This window comes from Erithacus rubecula, assembly GCF_903797595.1.
Source record: "Erithacus rubecula genome assembly, chromosome: 3".
In the NCBI taxonomy this organism is placed as follows: Eukaryota; Metazoa; Chordata; class Aves; order Passeriformes; family Muscicapidae; genus Erithacus; species Erithacus rubecula.
Window position 1 is genome coordinate 126,456,977 of NC_136689.1, and position 20,165 is coordinate 126,477,141.

Here is a 20,165-nt window from a genome sequence, read left to right on the forward strand (position 1 = left end):
GCAAGAATTCCCAACAGCACTGGGAAGAGGAGAGAATCCCATCCTGAAATCTGTCAGCTGCACACTGTATATGCTAGGAGAAACAGTTTGGGATCAAGAGCTGTTGATCTGCTCTCCACACATTAAACTCTGCTCCTTTTAGATATTAAATGCCTTGATTTCCTAATTGGGCTAGGAATTATATGGCTGTCAACTGAGGCATGGGACTTTGTCTTTGAATTTCCCATCTTCTCATTTTTAACAGTGTCTTGAAGCACTCTTGCCTTCAATGGGAAAAATAACTTACTGGCAAATTTTAGGAAGCAAGACTGAAAGTAAAAAAAAAACAACCCACAAAAAATAACCACCTACATTTATATATTTCTGCTAGATATTTGCATTACTGTAATATAAAAGGATAGGAAAAGAAGGAAGAAATGGCTGGCTTAATCTCAGCTCCTCACATCATATCAAGGTTAATCAAAATATCTCAGTAGGGATTCCTTCTATAGTCTGCCCTTATTACCATTTTAGGGTTACTCTGCAGGAGCTCTGCTGTGTTTTTTCATCCTTACTCAGAGGCAGCAGTTTTTTCTGTCTCTGTGTACCATACCACTTAATAGATTGAGGATGTAAGGAATTTCCTGGCATGTAAACAGAATAGATCATTACTTCTAATACATTTCCACTAAATGCATCTTAATTCTTACACCATTTTGATTTCACTCACAATTTTCTGTCTGCTAATTCCAGTTTGTGTCTTTTTCCATTTAATTATTTTATCCTATTTCTTTCAATTTTCCTTTGACCCTTCATTTGCCCTTGACTCCTTTGTATTTCAGTTGCATGCCATGATTTTCTTCTGCCCCTAGTTCCAGTCATTCCATTCGCCTTTATTAGCTTTTTCCTCTGTTTTTTCATGTTGTCCTCACATCCTTCACTATTTAGTAAATTGCCACATTGGTGGGAATTACTGGGGAAGATGAGAGATGCATGTCCTTCAAGGATAGTGGAATTTATCAATAATCAGGTCTACAAATGAAAGCCAGTTTCTATTCAGAAAAAGAAATGAAAAGAAAAAAAAAAAGCTGAAATGCTAGAATGTTAGAAAAAACAGAATGATTTGAAGACTGGAAGTCAGCTTAGGAGTCAAGGTAATAGGCTCTACTTTGGCTCTACTGCAGGCTTGATGAGTGACCTTGAGAAAATTACCCAACCTACATGTGCCAGGATGAGCAATTTACCTACCTGCTAAAATTACCATAACAATATTTCTGTCTTAGGAGTGCTGCAAAGTTTAATTAAGCTTGGTAAGCACTCAAACATTCTTCATTTAGTAAAATTACCCTCATTATGCATTAACCCACCATGACATTTTTCAGGCAGTAGGTGTCTTATCTTCTCTGTTCTGGAATTGAATATGACAGTATCCTACAGCTACATTTAGCCAATAATTAAATGATTTTGGAAAATATATTAATTGGAGCTGGAATTATAGCAATTTCTTGAAATTTCTAAAATACCTTTGAATATCACGAAACTCCTGAACAGACATGCAGCTGCAGAACTCATCCATCTCTTCCTCATAACACAAATTCCTCAGCTGACTGCATACATCTGCCTTTAACCCACCTTTCCTTAGCATAGGACATGCCTCTCCAAGAGGCTCAGATGTTACTTAACTGCTGACACCAGTAAATTTGGTGACTCTCTGTGGAAAAGGCTTGTCCCATGTAGCCTCTTCAAAAATTCCTTCAAACATGATGGGATGCCTCAGCCTCCACAGCACACCTGTGTCACTTTTTCATGATGGAGTTTCACCCTAGGAGGAAGACAGCAGCCAGCAACCTGCCACTCTTACTACAGAGGGCATGAGAGCAGGTCATGGGGCTGTGTCACCCAGGCTGGGCTGCCTTGGGGCTTTCATGCCATCCAGGCACCAGAGCCACAGGACTGTGTCACCCAGGCTGTCTGAGGTGGCCAGGAGCCCCCCAGCTCTGTCTGTGTAGCTGCTTTGTCAGAAATATTATCATGTATAATATAATAAACAAAATTATAATAAACCTTCATTTCATGTGAGAGTCAGGATAGTGGAAGCACTTTGAAATCAGGCTTGATTTCCACACTTTGTCTTGTATAAGCACCTATTCACAGTAATTCAACTACACACATCTGAGAGAGGACTGGATTTTAACACAGCTTTGCACAAGGGTTTCGCACAAATAAAATCCAGTAAAATGTTTTTATCAGAAGTGGATACACTTATTTTGATTTATTTCTGACACAAATGCAGACTGGCATTTTGTTCATAACTAAACCACACCCCTGAAGATATTTCCAAGTTATTTCTTTCTGCAAAGATCCGGATAAGATCTCATTTCTGAGCCTCTTGGCTGACACGGCTTTCTTACAAATCCCTCCTCCCTGAAAAGAGAAGCTAAAGCCTACTTCTCCTATGCATCTCAAAGGGAAATTCAATACCTTTTTGTCTGACTGTTTATCATTTCTTGCAAATGCTCAAATCTATTTCCTTTGGAAAAGTTTGTCTTTGTATGACAGGCATACAAATAGGTTTTATTATAGTTCTCTATTCACTGCTGCAGCTTAGCCTGGAGATAAAAAGGAATTCATTTTCTAGATTTTTCCCAAATGTCAACTCTATATTATCAGAGTTCTTAACTCAAGAAGAATGGGCAAATGAAAAAAATTATGAACCAATATATTATATCTGACTTCATGTTAGTGACCAAGAGTCCAAATTTACCCCCCAGTGAACTGAATCAAAGTAGACTCAGGATTGCAATATTAGGCAGAAAAGCATCAAGTCATGTGAATTTCAATAATAGTAACTTAGTAACCCTGGAATCTTTTAAATATTAGTAGTGAACTCTGCTCACTTGTCTTAACCATACTGCCATGTATGCCCTAAAGGTCAGAACTGGGTTTTCTTTTCCCTCCCACTTTTTTCCTTTAGCAATCTTTGGCATATACATCCAAGATTTTTTTTTTTTTTTTTTTTTTTTTTTTTTAAGAAAACGAACCAAAAAATTACCTTGATCATACTAGGATATTTCTACCCCTGTAAAGCAAAGCAGCTTCTCATGACAGTAAAGAATCAGTAGATGATAATTACCTGGTTTGCTCTCTTTCCTAATGTTTTTTGCTGAGACTTGAAGGAAACCAGTCAGTGCAGGAGCCTCTTCAGACATGATTGCTGTAACTGCTTTTGCCACCTTGGCTGTTACCTGTCAACATGTGAGTTGGTTTTGCAGGACTATTATTCAGCCCTATGCAATGAGGACCAGATCCCAGATTCTTTCATGGAGGGTATTCATGACAGTCTATCCTATTCTAACCCTACCCAGTGGGTATTGCTGCTATGGGAAACTTATCTCCACCCACCAAACTTTCCAAATTTCTCTTTGCAGTAGTTTGCCCACAGCTCAAGATCCTTCTTCAAATTGTGCTGACTGGGAGGTATTCCAACAGTATGATTTGTAGCACCAGAGTGGTTTAGATGTGTCAGCAGCTGCAGAGGCTGTGCTGATTATTTGAGGTAGATAGAAGATGGGTAGAAAGCTTCACACAGTCAATCAAAGTCAAGGTAAATATATTTAGAAAGAGAGTAGCAAAAATAAAGCAGAAAACCCCATTACCTGAGAATTCCTGCTGCCTGTTTCTTCACTCCCAGTGTCTCATCTTCAAGAGTTGAACTGAGGAAGTAAGAAGTGAGGCCTGACACAGTGAAGGCACACTCTTATCTTGTTAAACAACTGTATGCACAAGCCCTGGACTTCAACCACCCCAACATCTGTTGAAAGGACAACACAGCAAGGGACAGGGTGCTCCTGGAACGTGTTCATGATAATTTCCTTCTCCAAGTGGTAGAGAAGCTGCTGGGCAGAGGTGCTGTGCTGGATCTTGGTCTCACCAACCAGGAGGTGCCAGTGGAGACTGTGAAACTCACGGGCAGCCTTGGCTGCAGTGATCATGAAATGGGGGATCCTTGGATCCTTGGTGCTATGAGGAGGGTGCACAGCATTCCCACTTCAGGAGAGAACACTGTGGCATCTTCAGAGATCTACTTGCTAGAGTATCGTGGGATAAAGCCCTGGAGGGAAGAGGCCCCAAGAAAGATGTTTAATATGGTTAAATAACATGGATCTTCAAGGATCACCTGCTCTAAGCCCAGGAGCAAGCTTCCTAACAAAGAGGAAGGCAAAAATAACAGGAGGCCTATGTGGATGAGTAAGGAGCTCCTGGACAAAGCTTAAACACAAAAAGAAAACCTACGGAGAGTGGAAGTAAGAACAGGCAACTTGGGAGGAACTTAAATTGTCTGAGAAGTCAGGGATCAGGTTAGAAAAACTAAATACCTGAAATAAGTAAATTTGGCCAGGTATGTCAAGCTTCTATAGGTATGTTGGCAATAAAATAAAAACTAGGGGAAATGTCAGTCTTTTTTTCTAGCTTTTAGCAAGCTAAAAGTTTATCAAGTATTCCATGTTTTCTCACAAAGAATACACAGAAATTTGCATTAAAATGCATTTTGTAGAGTTGTGTCTGTTGCCTTTGTTACTGTATCATTAGGGCTAAAATAATTCTGGTTTTGTTGTGAGGAAGCAATGGAATTCTTACATGCTCTTCAAGCTATTTGTGTTGTTTAGTTTCTCTTTCCTCTCAGGATCAGAAATTAGGAAGCAGGGCTCTCAGAGGCTCACAGGTATAGGTGGAAGTTGTCCCACACAGGCTCTGTTCTGTTTTGCAAGATCCTGATGACATGTTAGCCCTAGAAAAAGGGCAAGAGATGCCTCCACATACTTGGAGAGACAGATGATTAAAAAGACTGAAAGAACCTGAGAACATCTCTCAGTCCTGCCCCCAAGAAACCTGAAATCCAGGCAACCTGAGATTCTGGGTCATACTGATAATCTTTGTTTTCTTTTAACTGCACTGAATGGGTGAATAAGACAGTGCTGATGGCTAAGAATGGCATCTTCTGTTGAGTGCCTTTCTTGTATAAACATCACCATGTGAGCATTTGAAAAATAGAAATGCTTCAGACATGTGGCAATACCCCAGGAGAAGACTTTTATGCAAGCTTTTGAGTATAGCTGTGTGTGTACATATACATGGAGAAATGGGAGGCAGAGGAAGAGGCTTTTAAATATATTCTCTATCATTCTCACTCTTTATGAAGTCTAATTTGTAAAGGATCATTGAGCTATAAGTCACTGCTATAACAAAGTTATGAAATTTTGATCTAGAATAAGCTATGCCCGAATAGCTTCAAGACTAATTTGTGGCTTTAAAATTTTTACTGACCATTAAAAAACTGGTTAATTTTTTTTCACCCAAGAAAGTTCCACCATTTTTATCAGCTCTACTTCTAAGTAAATGTCTCCACTATTTGTTCTTAAGGCAGTGTTTGTGATGAAAGCATAAACATATAAACTTAGATTCTGCATTAAATGTAAAACTCCAGAAGTGAGGCATGATTCTAAAAGCTCAGTGAACCCTAATAGGCATTTTATTCTTGCCCTGAGCTGTGCACAAAACCCAAGTACTAACCTGAATTTTGCATTTCAGTAGATGACAGTATCTAAAAGTGTCTAACTCCCTGTTGTGAATCCATCCAGCTAAGGACAGAAAATTTATTAAAAGCCCCTCATTGCATATGATAGAATCTATTTGCCTCATAATTGTAGTTCTGGTTCTATAAAGAGACCCCCAGCAGTTGCTAATTGCATCTAGAAACCTCATTACATTACACCAATTGGATTTTTAATTAGAAATGCAGATGGTAACTCATTTATTACTGTTGTAAGATCCAACTGGGAAAGAAATTTCAATTCGTTTTGGATGCATTCACCTTTTGGATGCTGGAAGAGAATGAGGAATGAGAATGGTAAAACTGTCTTTCAATAAAGATATATTATTGCACTAAGGCTGAAGGTCACAAGAAGTAAAAAGAAAAAGCATCTGTGAAGCCAGTTCAGAAAAATAAAGAGCCCTACAAAGAGTTCTGCCAGGATACTCAGCTGGGAAGTTGAAAAGTGAAAAGCTAGCCAAAATGCTTTTGTGGAGTTATTAATATTCCCTTCTTCATTCTTTTGAATGGAGAGAATGAAGGTAAGCATCTCAGGCTACAGCTGAATTCACTTGTGCCTGTATTCCTTTTCTCACTGTAAGAAAAGAAGACCATAATGCCCTTCTTCACACTGGCAGCACTACAGAGCCTGTGGAGTCTGTAGAGCTGTGAGCTGATGTGCCCAGTGCCAATCCACACCCTGCTCCTCATCAGGGCCATGGCAGGACCCAGCAGTCTCTTGATTACACAACAGATGGGGTTACAGTGCTGCTCTTCAGGGACTGGTCATGACAACCCAGACCATCAATTTTCTCTGTTTGCCTTGTCCTTTCAGACTATAAATTCTTCAGGAAAGTGGCTTTCACTTTCTATGTGTTTCCTCAGCCTGGAACAAAGCAGACCTTGACACAGACAGTGAGATCAACCACTACAGCACAGCTCTTCCCTCTGGAGATTTAAGTGCTTCTCCTCTTTTTTTTTTTGTTCAGCTGAGGCTTCTCATTTCATTTGTTTCATTTAGAATGTTTTGCTCTGTTTCTTCCACTTGTATGCCATCAGGAAAAAGAAAAGTGTTGTTCTTTCACTGTAACGAAGTCACTTGAAAATAAAATGTTATTAGCTGGTGTCAACCTAAAGAGGCGAGGTCTATCAGCATTTTGAAGACTTGGTACAGCAGCTGAACTGCTTGCTCTACACACATTTGTGAGTGTGAATCTCTGTCAAGTGGTCCTAATAATAAGTCTTCTTGCCTGCAAATTGTGTGAGCACAGAGCTAGTCTCAGATCAGAAAAGAGTAACACAGCAACAAGGACACAAATTCTCTTAAAGTCTTCCATTACCCTTTAGGGAAGCTCAACCTTTCCTCTTCTCACATTTTTTTCACAGGAATGCTACAATTTCTACTGAGAGTTTGGGTATTTGGAGAGAATTAAAATTGAATTCTACTTCAATTTATAATGAATTATTGGAATTACAATTGTGCTTTCAGAAATACTTTTCATCTTTTACAAGTACATGTCATAGCCTGCTACACATAATTCTGGATAAGTGAATGGTTGTCATGCTTTCTTTCTTTGAAACCAGAAAATTAAATACAGGCACCAGATAAGGAGCTAATCCTGCTACAGCTGGAGAGAGACCATTTTCTTTTCTCTTTGAGTAGGATGGGAGCAGGAATAGCTTTGCTGGCTTCCAAAGCCAGAATGATACTTCACATCAGGAAAAGCTGGAAATGCTATATAATATTAAGCTCATTTAATGAATCCTGTTTTAAGATCCTGGTGTTAATTGTTTTAACATGAGCAAATTTAAACCATCCAGCCTGCCTTTTTGTATTATATTTTTTCCTGTTTTCTTCCCTTAGAAATAAATAAATAAATAAATAAATAATCGATCCACTTGGTGTAAAGTTTTACTCCAGCACAGGTATTTGAGATTTACTGAAAGCAGCCCTGTTGCTAAGATAGTTTTGCTGTTCTGATAGAAAAAAAAATGGTAAAAAAGCCAAATTAGGAGCTACTGGAACAAAAAAAAACATTAGCACGAGCATGGTAGTCTTGCTAAATGTTGACAGCTGTATTCACCACACTATTTGTCAGTTATACTTGAGGTTCTGCAGACCAAGGAGACTCTCTCCTATGTCCTTGGAGCTCAGAAGTAATCAAGGTAATATCAAAGAGTTTCAGTTGCCATCCAGACCAGCTTGGCAAGGGGAAGAATGAAAAGCAGGAGGAAAGGAAACCACAGCAAATGGAAGATTGCTCTTTTCTTCTGTTGTATTTTCTATTCATTTTGTATTGCACAGAGAGGTCAGGGTACAGTGGGATTATCATAATGGGCTGTGTATAGAAACAGGCTCCTTTCTGTAGGATCCCCACCTCTCTTTGCAGGAGTCACCAGGCAGTGAATGGCACCGGAGAGCCCCAGGAGAAGTCACTACTATAGGATGCATAAAGCTGAATGTTGCCTTTGAGAACTGGGCTGGTACAGCATTCTACTTACAGTCTTATAGATTCCATGATCCTCATGCAATGAAACCCAGGGTGAAACCCCAGGAGGTGTAAAGAAAAAAACAAGATTAACTATTCTGCATTTAAAAAAATACATTTTAGAATCCTAACAAACACTGAATTGCATTTTTATAAAGCTTGTACCACTTGATAAACAAGCATGTTTACTAGCCTTTGTTGTGAAAAATATGCACTTTGGACCTAGAAGCTGCATTAGCTAGTTAAGAAGAAAGCTACAGGGTGCAGATAAGTGAGCATTTTACAGATTTGCCATGCCTGTTGCCTTGATTTCCCAAAAAGGCACCATTACAAAATACACCGTTCCTGTATGTGCTTGTCACAAATATTATCCTGTATCAATGAAGTCAATCCATCAGCATACGTCTTTCTCTCTGAACATCTTAGCAAAAGCAAGGAAATATTAAGCACAGAAATGGCTATTGAGTGAACACATATGTACTGCTACATGTTGCTTTGGGACTGTGCATCAGGGTAATTTTGGAGAAGTAACAAACTGTAGTGTCCTTAAAAACTCACTGATGCACATTGGCTAGAGTTTCTAGCAATAAGTGGAGAAAGTTCAGTTGCTACTGTAGTGTCTCAGCTACAAAACTATAAAAAATGTGAATGGCTATGCTTTTGGGGTACCCACCTCTATATATACAGGGCACATAACTGCAGGTAGGCAATTATACATGGTCTTTTTCTCTACAAGTTTCAACATCAGAACAATTATTTTTAACTTTGAAGGCAAGGATCACTATGGAAACATAATGAGGTATGAGAGTGATCTGACTGATTGACAATGTTATAGCAAAAGAAGATTGACATGAAAGGCAAAGATAAAATTCACACTGTTCTAAGGCACAGTGTCTCTAGTAGCTGAATCATTTGGTTTCATTTTCCAGACAGTAATGTTACATGAGATTTTCTTGTCCTTATTCAAGAGGAATGCACTTGCAGAGGTCACATTTCCTCTCTGACACAGGGACAGTGAAAGCACTGAGGAATTTTCTGTTTAGGCAACAGAAGAGTAAGACCCAAAAGAAAATATTTATATATTTGTTAAGTACAATGCTGCTACACATATGTGTATTAACTTGCTCTGTTAGAATCATTAAGGTTGGAAAAGACCTCCAAGGTCGTCAAGTCCAAACTTTGACTGAACACCACACCAACAAAATCATAGCAGTAAGTGCTAATTTCAGCCATTTCTTGAACATTTCCAGAAATGGTGATGCCACCACCTCCTTGAACGGTCTGTTCCAATGCTTAACCACTTTCAGTGAAGAAATTCTTCCTGACGTCCAACCTGAATCTCCCCAGCATTGCTTGACACCATTTCCTCTTGTCCTGTCTCTTGTTACCTGGGAGAAGAGACCAACCCAGCCTCCTCCTGGCTATGGTCTCCTTTCAGGGATTTGCAGAGAGTGATAAAGTCCTTCCCAGGCCTCCTCTTCTCCAAGCTAAACAAGAGCTCCCTCAGCAGCTCCTCACAGGATCTGTGCTCCAGACCCTTCCCCAGCTCCATTTCTCTCCTCTGGACTCTCTCCAGCTCCTCAATGTCCTTCCTGAGCTGAGGGGCCAGAGCTGGACACAGCACTCAAGGTGTGACCTCAGCAGTGCCCAGCACAGGGGACAATCCCTGCCCTGCTCCTGCTGGTCACACTATTGCTGACACAGGCCAGGATTCCTTCCTGGCCACCTGGGCTCACTGCTGGCCAGTCATCTCAATGCTCAAGCTAGATGAAGTGTTGCCCACATTTCTCTATGGAAAAACAGAAGGTACTTTTAACCTTCAAATGCTTTGCAAATGCATTGTGGTTTTGTCAAGTTTTTCAGTGCATAGCAAAGTCAAGAATGGAAAAAGTCCTGGCAGAAAAATTATTTCAGCTGCTCATTTGGAAATTAACTTCTGTTTTGGAATGTCAAACCATTTCATTTTTGCTTATAATATATTCACAGCTTTTAAAGAAAATATTCACATCCATAGTGAATAAAATGCTTCATTCCATCTGAAACTGCATTTTTCATTTCCTTGTTCATGTTAAAAAAACCCAACAATCTTTGACTATTTTAGATTTAGCCAGATCTGACTGCCTTGAACTAGAAATGTAAAGGAACGAAGTAATTGTTTCCATTTCTCGAATTCATCATTTCAAGTGCAAACCTTCATTTTCTGCCCTTGCTATAAGGTAAATTTATACATCTTATGAAAGAAAATTCTTCCAGTCTCACATGGGAGTTGTAACTTCAGAAGATGCCTTAATTTCTGTGAATAACTAAACATGGGATTAATGCTATTAACCTGTCTGTGATCTGAAAACTTGCAAACAGGGTTGGTTTTGCCTGTTTGCTCTGAGCTGCCAGCTCAGCCCTGGCTCACTTTGTCCCATGGCTCCCTCTAGCTCATGCCCTTCTGTTCAACCACTGACTCCCTCATTCACTACACTTTAAAAAAGGTCTCAAACATATGAGCATATTTTTCTTCATTCCACAGTGTTTCCTTTTCTATTTATTAGTTGACCTATTTTTATTAAATCTACTCATTATTCTGGACAATTTTTCAGCTGCCAAAGCACTGGGTACATGTTAAGTCTTTAAACTGGCCGAGAACTACAGTTGGCATAGGCAGAAACAAAGTTCAGGAACTCAGTTTTCAGTCTTTACTCTATGATTTTGGGCCAAGAAGTCTGATGTAAAGTAGTCACAGGACAACAAAATAATCACTTTTAAGATAGTTCAAGTATGACAGTGATGCAGATGTTAAAATAAGCCCTGACCACAAGGGTCCTTCATGTTACGACCGTTTCTGTTTTTCTCTAACAACAAGCAAAGAATAAACTCCCATTACCTCACTGAAAAGCCCATAGGGAGCCAAGCCTGTTGTTGTATCAACTGTGGATATTCAGTGGCTTATTTCTGTGGTATGGAGACCTATGGGATAGTGCACATTCTTCCTGTAATAGTGCCTTCATCTCATTTTTGGTGCCCAGTCCATCACCATGTGACTAGCATGGAATGCCTTGTAGGGGAAAGGCTTGTGGCTGCTCTGTGTCTGATCCATGTCCCTTCTGTCAGGAAAGCCAGACAGAATGCACCCTATGGACTTTGCAAGGGTCTCTCAGGAGCAGATGTGGCTTTGCTGCTCTCTTAATAACTGCTATACCAAAGAAGAACCTAGAGTGGGAATTCTGGGGTAAATCTCTGCTATGGTTCAATGGGAGCACAGCAGAAGGAGCTGCAGGGCATCTACAAGGCACGTACAGGACAATGGGAAAAGGAGAGAAGAAATAAAAATAGGATAAATAGAAATACCAAGACAAAAAAAAATGTATAGTCTAAAAGTATCCTGTGGGAAATATTTATTTACAGAAACTAGGGGAGAAGATTGGTCATAACCAGTAATGACTGGTCCAATCATCAGCAAACATTGCAAGCTGCAGAAAAATATGTGGAGCAGCTTTGGGTGGGAAAGTCTCCTGGACATGTCTCAACCCATGGGTCTCATTTCTCTTCTTCCCCAGAGTTTCTACAAGCAAGTTTTTGAGGAAGAGATTTTAAAATGCAGAGGTACCTGTCACCCAAGATCTTGGTGTTTAAATACACTTGGAGATCTGAGCTTTAGAGGTAGATATTTAAAGCTTTTCTGGCACCTAAAGACTTTCAACATCATCAAGCTACTTAGTTGCCATTGAAATCAATGGAAGCTCTCAGCTTTTATCCTTAAAATGAGGAAAATAACAGTTTCTAGGTTGCTAGGGTAGCTGGAGATACGGAGTTCTCCCTTTTTGTATAGAAGCAGGCACACTTCATTACGTGTCTGTCCTGTTAATGCTCTCTGGCCTGTTAATAGCTGGCAGCTTTTCCTTTGCCCTCAGGGGCTTGTGAACTCCTTGCTGGGCAGAGGGTGCCAGGCACACACCCCTCCCCCTTCATCAGCTCAAAGGGGCCAGATGTGCAGCACAGCTGCAACCAGCCAGTAGGGAGTACCTGAGGTTATGTCAGAAACAGTGATGTCCCAGTTTATTCATACTTATGATTCATATTGGGAACTACTACCATTATAACAACATTTAGGGACTTGAGATTGCATTGGTTTTTTGTTCCCAGCGGCTGGTGTCACCCATATTAATGCACAAATTAAAAGTAACTGATGGTTATTGAAAAGTCTCTGGGAGACATTTGATGAATTGATTAAAGAGGAATTCTGAGGGGTATTTCCTAGACATGTCCTCTGGGCATTAAATTTCTTTGTGTGCTCAATAGTAAAAAGCCATTAAGAGATTTCTTGCTACAGCTGTGCTGTGGTCCTGTAGGCTGACATCTTCTCAAATTCTGAACAGTGGTGCCACAGCTTGGTGAATTAAGATCTCACATAAGGCATGTTTCCAACTGGCATTTATGAGCAACAGTGTTTTACACATATATGGGAAAAGATGAAAATTATTACTATGAAGTTTGGTTGGATATTGTCTATTTATACAGATAAACCTGAGTCTTTCAGGAGCTTGCCTGCTGCCAGACTGAAAGAAGAAATGTGAGTTACAGCTTCTAACAGTCATTGATCACCCAAATCACAATTTTTCCTCAGGGAATATTTTCAGCCTGAAAATAGAATATCTACTGAAAATGCCACACTGATACTAGCTCAGTACTGCACTGATTTATTCAGCAGGGTACTGCATAAAGTAAAGAGCTACTATATTATGAATTAATTATATATCCTAAAGTGGATTATTGTTATTGTTGTGGTGGGTAAGAGTAATTACACAATTACTGACTGTGTGTTTAGGTGTAATAGGCTACATATTTGCTGTGTTTCAAAAATCTTAGTATTTTTAGTGGAAATATCTAGTAACATCTCTAATGCTAAATGAACAATGGTTCTCAACTGAAGGAGTGTAGATTTCAATTGGACACAAGGAAGAAAGCTGTGAGGGTGGAATACTGGAACATGTTGCCCAGAGAAGTGTTCAAAGCCAGGCTGGAAGGGGCTTTAAGCAAGCTGGTCTAGTGTAAGGTGTCCCAGCCCATGGCATTGGGTTGAAACTTGTTGATCTTTAAAAATCCCTTCCAAACCCAAAACATTCTATCCCTCTGTGACTGTATTGAGTGGAATTTCATGTATAATAGAAATAAGAGGAAAAGCAAAGAGCACTGACTCTAGAATTTAGCTAAGAAAACAAGAGCAGAGCATGTGGAAGCAAGCAGTACCACTGGGACAGTATTCATAGCAGGATATACATGACATAAACTGATGCAAAAAGGTTTTGAATGTTTTCTCTTGCCAGGAATAACAGATTAAATAAGTGATAGTATATAAAATACGTGTAACTATCTAGATTGTTGTTTCATGAATCAGTATCGATAGAAGAAATGTCTACTGATTGTCAGACAATTTCATCCTGCTTTAATGTACCTGGCTATAAGTAGCAGAAGCATATTAACAAAAGAAACCTCAGAGATGAATGCTCAGATGAAATATCCAAACAGCTCATGCAACAAACAGTAATCACTTTTTCTTGGTATAAGTACAATGACTTTGTCTCAATTCTGTCCTTAAGCTTATGTAAGAGGATAAATTAGTGATAAATTAGGTAAATTAGGATAAATTGTGATCCTGTACCTGAATAAGCAACACTGTGGCTTCCAACAATTTGTGCTGGGAGAAAGGGAAGTATTGCAAAGTTGACTTCCCTCCAATCCCACACTGCTTTCATTGGGAAGGAGTTACATTTGAAGCCCAGTGATCCAGTACACCCTCCAAGTGATCTGTCACTGGCTTTACAAATGTTCTTCCACATCTGGCACTTGACACCAAAAGATGACAAAGAACTCTGATGGGTCATCCTGTTCTCTGAGCTACATCTCACTGGTCACCTAATTTGAAAAATCTTCTGTGGAGAAGTAGTGAAAGGCATGCTCTTGATCTGACTGATGTGCCTTCTGCAGCAGAGAAACAGTTATGCTGGGATGCAGCAAGTGTGCCAGACTACAGCTCCTGATTGTTCCTCCTGAATGTCTTAGTTCTGAGTACAAATTTTCTCACACTTTTTTATTGACACCATCCCACCAAGACGTCACTGTGTGGCATTGACTCTTTATTGTCCTCTCTTTGGTCCTGGCCACACTATTCTTTCTCTTGGGAAATTCTGGTGAATTAGTTGGAAACAGGCTCTCATACTACTGCATCACTAGCCAGAGCTTCTTGGTCACCTTCTGGGAATGGCTGGCATTGTGCAAAGTACTCTTCTTGCTGTCCCAGCTTCTATGTCTTTGATCCCTAGGTCCTCTGCTCCTTTAATCTTTTAGTGACATTATGCATTCTTAGAATAATTTGGTGGTTTCCCTGCTCTATTTTCTCTAACTGCTCCCTTATAAAGACAAGCTTGCATTTTGTTAGCAGCATTGCAATGTTTATCTGTAAGAGGAAAGACCAGAAGAAACATTACGCTTATGCATACTGAATTTCATCTGGCCTTTTATTGCCCAGGTCCCTTGGGTTTTCATCTTTTTGCAGTTCACCAGGCTGTGCTCATCCTAAATACTTTGCATAACTGCATCATCAGCAACCCTTGTCCCTTCGTTGTTGAATCCTTTTCCCCAATCATGTATGAACAAGTTGAATAGCACAGATCACTCCACTGATGATCACTCTGTCACAAGTGATGGCCATTTATTAATCCCTCCCATCTCCTGTGTCCTGGCAAATTATCCATTCCAGGTCCTTTCCATTTATGCAAATGAACACAAAGTAGAGACAAGGGTTGGTGGAGTTAATTGAAAAAATATGCAACTCTTGCAGAAAACTACCTGAGGAAGAGCAGTCTTGGTGTGCTCTTAGTCCAGAAAGTTGACTGTATCCTGAGATGCATCAGAAGAAGAGAGACCAGCAAATTGAGGGAGGTGATTCTTCCCCTCTACTCCACTCTGATGAGACCCCACCTGGAGTTCTGGGTCCTGCTCTGGGGTCCCCAGCACAGGAAGAACATGGACCTGTTGGAGTGAATCCAGAGGAGAGCCAAAAATTTTTTTGAAAGGCTGAGAGAGTCATGGCTGTTCAGCCTGGAGAAGGGAAGGCTCCAGGGAGACTTTATTGCAGCCCTTCAATAATTGCCCCCCTTAAAGGGGGCTAATTTGAAAGATAGGGATAGAGTTTTTAGTAGGGCCTGTAGCATTGGAACACGGGGCAATGTCTTCAGACTGTAAGAGGGTGGATTCAGATTAGACATAAGGTAGAATTCTTTTATAATGAGGGTGGCCTTACACTGGCACAGGTTGCCTGGAGAAGTTGTGCATGCCCCATGCCTGGAAACATTCAAGGTCAGATTGAACAGAGCTCTGAGCATCCTGAACTAGTTGAACATGCCCAGTTCATTGCAGGGGGTTGTACTAGAGAACTTCTAAAAATCCTTTCTGAACCAATCTAAGAAAGAAACGGCTTTGAAAATTGCTGCTTGTCTTCTTTCACTTGACTATTTGAACACACAAACCAAAAACACCTTCCATTTTCTCAATGTTTGTATCAAAGCCAGTTCAAATGAGAATAAAATGTTATAGTTTTGAGGATGTGGAGAGAAATTGAGTGCAACAGAGGACAAACTCTTTTCTATGAAGACTGCCTTAATCAATACTTACTTGAAAAAAAAAAAAAAAAAAGGAAAATAAACAAGTAGACCTTTGCACATTAAAGAAACAAGCACTTCTCAAAAGGTTCTTCCAATATCAAAATCTCTCCTCACAAGAGATATATGGAGACATTCATTTCCAAGACTGACACTGATACACAATGAGCAGTTAATACACAATAAAATGTGAAAAGACACATTTACCAGAAACTGACATCAAGGACTATATTTTTAAACCATAGTCCATAGAACCTGAAATTCAAGCAGGAATTCAAGTTGTTCATAAGTGGTTCTAGGAGTACAGAAAAGCTCTCCTTGACTTCTATCACTGCTATAGAAACAAACTTGAATGAGTTTGAGGCAGTCCAAATATAACAAATACGAGTATAGTAAACCCATTTCAAGCTGCTTTAGAACCATGCAAAAAAATGAGTTAAAAAAAAATAAATCTAAAAAATATCCAAAAATGATAGGTGGAAAGACAGGTGTTTGAAATACTTGTGGCATAGTGAGTTACTCACTTTTGCAGAGGTAAAATGATGGCCTTTGACTGACAGGTTCTATGCAGTCAAGCCTATTGCAATCAGATTTACATGAGTATTTAAATACACTCATACTTCCTTTCTTTTCTGAATGAAATATAGTGGATAGTTCTGCTGTGTTTTTCTCAGATCCTCAAAACAGTCTGACAAGGCTGTTGGAGTTATGGCTGAGACATCCTTCGTTTTTCACTGGGATAAGGAGCTGTGGTATCTGTTACAGAGAACTGCAACTCACACTGCAAGTCAAAGACTAAAGACGTGCAACCAGGCTTGGGCCAATAAATCCATACTCTCATGAGTTGTTATAAGTCTGTAGTCTAGTAGCTCCTCACCTAAGCTTACTGTACTCACAGATTTACTAAGTATCTCTCCACTCTCTGTTAGCAACAGATATTTGAACGTGAGAATAAAAGAAGTATTTATTGTTCAAAATCTCCCCAGCCCAAAGTTAAAGAAACTCAAGTCACAGAAGTTCAATTTAAAGTGTAGACAGAGATTTGCACTCACAGGTATCTCAAAAAAAAAGTATCCATTTCCCAGGTTTGATGTCTGCATTCATTTCTTTGTATGCAGTCTAAATTTGTTACATGCCAGACATTTTGTAGAACGTGCTTACAAGCAATTATTTATATAATTAGTGAGAGTATATTACTGCCAAATGGTTGTGAGCTTCCAGGCAGTAGTATTACAAAGGTTTTGTATCTGCCTTCAGAAGGAGAGAACAATCTCAAAAGATTCACCTATCACCAGGACAAGCAAGAGGAAAGAAGTTTGATATTTCCCAGTGTCTCTGCCTGAAATCATCAGGAACATTTATATCTGAACCCCAAACTAAAAGCATCAATAATGAGGGCAGTAAAGAAAACAGGATTCAGAAGGTGGTGGGGCTTCCTAGGAAGGCATGGCCCCATCCTGGTGGACATGATAAAGGCAAGGCCAACATCCCAAATCTAAGGTAACCCAAAGGGTACAAAGATGTTGCTCTCCACACTAAAGGCTCTCAACAATCTGGCAGCAGGCCAAAACCCCAGGAGCTAGATAAGAGATGATGAGTAAAGAATATTTAGTGCAAGTAAATTACATTGTTTTCTGCACCTCTGAGCTTTGTTTCCAATCTACAGTCTAGCTAGCATGTGTCATCTTTGCTGTACTATTGAGCTTGTCTAGTGCTCAAAGCAAGATGAATGACAGAAATGCCTCTCCCAGAAGGCAGTGGACCCAAAGAAGTATGGATACACAGACTCCCTAGCCCATACCCAGAGACATTCTGAGGAAGGAGGTTGTACTGAGCCTGCTCTCTGCCAGGTTGCACTGCCAAAAGCCACGCTGTGGGAAGGCAGAAACCGGTGATTGCTATACATGGAAGAGACGCTGAGGGATGGTCCATGATTCAGGGATACCTCTAACTGCAGATTAGCACAAAACCCAAGAGTTGCCCCTAATCAACAAAACTGGAAAGTCCTCTGGTACAGTTATCACAGAGATTGCAAGGCAGTCAGGAAAAGCCCCCCAGAGGCGCTTCTAGAAAGCAATATTGAGGGGGAAAAAAAGGTAAATTGGTGCTCAGGCAAGAAAAATAATTTCTCTACATCACAGAAACATAATTCAAAACATGCCATGAAAGAAATTCTGTCTAGAAGGCAAGTAAATATTACGTTATGTATTAGAACAGTGTTATTATAGACTAAATAGCAAAGCTGATGTTTGAAAATTGAAAGAAGAAATAACCCCCTCCAATTTATTTCCTTTTAAAATCAGAGATAGAGTTGATAGAATCTGATGGTATCAAAGAACTGTTTAACAATAGAAAACCTTTTCTTATCTAGCTGCAAAGATCCACATCTTAAAACAGAATTTGAATATTCTAAGCATGCACATGCTAATGAGCAGATATGCAGTCTCAGAAAGTTGAGATACAGTTTTTCAATTTAATCTTGCTGACTTGGAACAGCTCAGAGAAGGAAACGGTTTTCTTCCATAACCATTACTTTGTATTTGCACTGAATAAACAGGTGCAATATTGACAGGACAAACTAGAAAGCAGGTGTTTTAATTAAAACATCCATAGGAAGGATCATTTGCAATGTCTCGACAACCACAATTAACTGTTATCTGTGTCTCAGTCTTGATGAAGCTCATTTAGAAGGCATCAGAACATTTAGAAAATTATGTGAGTCAACTGTTTTATATCTCCTACCTTGTAGGGTTACTGCAGAATATTCATTCTGCCTCCAACATAGCTTAAGTCAACATTAGGAAGCCTGCTGCACTGTAGCCATAGAGTTAATTGCCCTCATTAGCATTCAGGAGTTATTCATTATGCAAAGATCTGAACATTAAGCAGACCTCCCTGTGGTAGGTAGGTAGTGCAGAGTTTTGTGGAGGCTCCCTACACACAGAGGAAAATCACCCTCAAGGCGTGGGTCCATGGAGACATTCTACACCAATGTCCAGGATGCAGTCCACAAACCAGTGTGATCTTCACAGCCTATGGGTCTGGAAGGTTCCTCAGTGCTGGCTCTGTGTTGGGCTGTTCAGGATTTCACCAAGGCTGAAGCAAAAAAGGGAGGGCATAATCTAGTTCTGAGGATCCCACAGAAGAACTGTGGCTCCTCCTTCCACTCCAAGCATGGCTAATGGTGCTGTGTGGACATGGACTTCTGCCTGCCAGTAAACACAAGCAGTGAAGGTATTTTAGAAAGACCTACAATAAAAGGAAAAAACATCATTATTCTAATGCTTTGTTACAGAACATGAGAGTTTTTCCAACCATACTTTTGCTCAAAGTATTCTGTTTCAGTTGGTCCCAATTCACCTTGGAGAAAACGGGATTCCATGCCACAAAACCACCATCACATATGCTATTCTAGTACAGACAAATTACCCATAGTAACACTTTCTGAACATCACACTTGCATTAAATAACTAATTCTGACAACACTCTGTGCCAGCAAAACAGCTGTGGAAAGAGAGGTCGTAAGATTTAAAAACTATCCCTGATGAGAATTGAGACTATGAATTCAGATTGATGGATGGGGACACTTTGCCTTGAGATGCTGTGGTGTTTCATCCATGAACTCTCCTTCTATGCCATCTCTTAGGGATGGCATACTCTCATCTCTGATGCAAGGAAAGGTCAGCTCTCAGTGAAGCAGCACATGAACTCCAGTTGTTTACAAAATGATGTGTAATAAATATGATGTCAATAAACTGACATTCAATTTTTTATTTTACTGGATGTGTCAGGGTAGCACTGGCAGCAACCCAGCAGCTAAGACCCAGGCTGGAGATTCATGCAGCTGGTATGGGTAGCTGGAGGCAGCACCATCATAGCTGCCTCAAAGGCAGTCACACTTACTGCAAAGCAAACTCTGTAAACCAGGCTTTCATAGCTGGCCCTACTGCTCATCAGGTGGGAATAAATACCAGGAAAAGTTATCATCTACCAGCTTAGTGATTCTGGTGGGATGAGGGGTGTTGGTGCTTGGGAGGTTATTCTTGTAAGGTGACCATCAGGGTTTCAACTTTTCTCACACTTCCAGAAGGAGGCCAAATGGAAACAGAAACCTCATGATCTCCAAACCATGCTCTACAGTACTTTTTGTGAATTAAAGCTTCTAACAATCAAGTAGCATGCTGCAGCCAATTAAAATCTGATTTTTTTTTTTACGTAGTTATCACCTGCACTTCCCAATGGCTTCAGCTGTCTTTTAGGGAGATAAATATTCTTCCTACAAGAAAAGGTATTACAACTAAGTTAAAATGTTTAGACATAGTGGACCTTTTTCTTAAAAATAAATAAACTGCACCATGTTTTTTTTCTATTGAAAAAGCAGTAACATTCAGCTCTGAACCTTTTTATCCAGAATATTTGATTTTTTCACCAAAAAAAAAAAAAAATTCAAGCTCTCTG